This window comes from Syngnathus scovelli, chromosome 11 (genome assembly GCF_024217435.2).
Source record: "Syngnathus scovelli strain Florida chromosome 11, RoL_Ssco_1.2, whole genome shotgun sequence".
Classification (NCBI taxonomy): Eukaryota; Metazoa; Chordata; class Actinopteri; order Syngnathiformes; family Syngnathidae; genus Syngnathus; species Syngnathus scovelli.
Window position 1 is genome coordinate 13,022,501 of NC_090857.1, and position 1,853 is coordinate 13,024,353.

Below are 1,853 nucleotides of genomic sequence, written 5' to 3' on the forward strand. Positions count from 1 at the left end.
TCTGATATGGAAGAGTACTCCATGATTACTCTGCCGAGCGCTACACCGCACAGGCACACAAATTGGAGAGTTTCGCACGGCACCCCTGACAATATTTTGCGGCACACCAGTGTGCCGCGGCACCCCGGTTGAAAAACGCTGGTCTAGAATCTAGATCTGGGCAAAATACAGCCCGCGGGCCACATCCGGCCCTTTGTGCGTCCCTGTCCGGCCCGCATGAGGCCAATCGTAAATTATATTTGATTACAACTTAATTAAAAAGAAATAAAATGAAACAGTGTCGTGCATGCAATACAACTGTTTTGCTTTTATTTTGAAAGGCGTCGCACTTCCGTGTAGCGTACGTGTATGTGAGCTGTTTGTGAAGGTGAACAGTGCGAAGTAATGCTGCCCGAGAAATGTGTGCTGACCCTCAGAAAAGAAAAGTTGACAAGGATCGCCGTGTTTTCAACAAAACATGGACTGCCAAGTATTTCTTTACAGAAATGAAAGGTAAAGCCGTGTGCCTGATTTGTGGTACACAGGTCGCTGTGTTTAAAGAATATAATTTGAGTCGCCACGACACGACCAAGCATGAGAAAAAATACATCTGTCTGATAAACAGCGCGCATCAAAAGCTGATGCATTGCTAGCAAAACTGCAAGCCCAACAAAGACTTTTTATCAAACTTCACACCCAGAGATGTCATTTGAGGAAAAGTTAAAGAAGTTAAGAATAAATTGTACTGATTAATGATTGTTTTTTTTATTTGACCTATACACCACAATTTCACATAGCTTAATATAAATATAAACAGAATAATTGTATTCTTCTAATTATCAGTAACAGCTGTAGTTTTCAATCTACTAGTTTACTTCAGTCCTAAAAAAGGAGATCTTGACCAGCGCTGTTGGTGATGGACGACAACAGCCACTTTACCTTGTTATAGGATTGCACACATTGCTGCAACTGAATTCTCCCTGGTCACGGACAACTGGCCCTTCTATCTTCTACTAAGTACTTATACACTACTGAAACTAAAGCTTCTCTGTACAGCAAATATAGTTTGATAGTCTTACTGCTACTAGTGGATCATCTAGTGCAGGGATGTCAAAGTCAAACACACCGAGGGCCAAAAAAACTAATTTGCTACAAGCCGAGGGCCGGACTGGTTCAATGTTTATTAAAATATATCGGAATGATTGCACATAGCCTTTTGAACTAAGACCTAACACAGTGTACATTATTTAATGATTAAATGAATATGGCAATATTTTGTTATGGCTCTGTCAGTAACTTCAAGGGAAAACATTTTCAACAGCCAAACAAAAAAAAATTCAATTGTTTTAAAAACAAAATGTGTTTCTTAATATCAACATAAATGCATAAGTAAAAGTGCATGCATTATAAACTGAAAATGTATTATTGTGCTGCTCTATGATCTACCGATCATTGCTTTCAAATCGTAAAATAAAAAAATAATCAAATCTGTTGTATTCTTTCTCATGGCTCTTATCTGCAATTTTCCCTTGGTCCATTCAACTGAAAAATAAATATAAATAAATAAAATTCAAAAATTTACGGCACACAGACAAAACAATACTTTCTTCAAAGAAAAATCACGTCTTGTAGAAACAAATGTAAAAATGTAACCGAATTAAAAAACGGAAAATACGTTACTGTTCTGTGATGCTCACTTGTCTGAGGCTGAGCCTGATACTTAGAGGTGTCTCATTGTTTGTACAAGTTCATCAATGTTCGGGGTTAGGCTCTGAGGCTCAAAACCCGTTTTTGATCAACTCTCCTTCTGCAAAGGGCCGGGCTGATTTGGCGATCTCTTTTGCCACAATAAAGCTAGCCTTGGCAGCAGCCTC

At 38.7% G+C, this 1,853-nt stretch overlaps 1 long non-coding RNA gene across 2 annotated transcripts in view; it reads right to left on the minus strand.

The window, feature by feature from the left end:
• Positions 1-109, minus strand: part of LOC125977581 (uncharacterized) — a 1,077-nt gene extending 968 nt beyond the window's left edge. For both annotated transcript variants that reach the window (XR_011087805.1, XR_007484682.1), the window contains exon 1: positions 1-109. This exon is cut by the window's left edge and continues 298 nt beyond it. This is a non-coding gene — a long non-coding RNA (uncharacterized lncRNA).
• Positions 110-1,853: the final 1,744 nt, after the last annotated feature.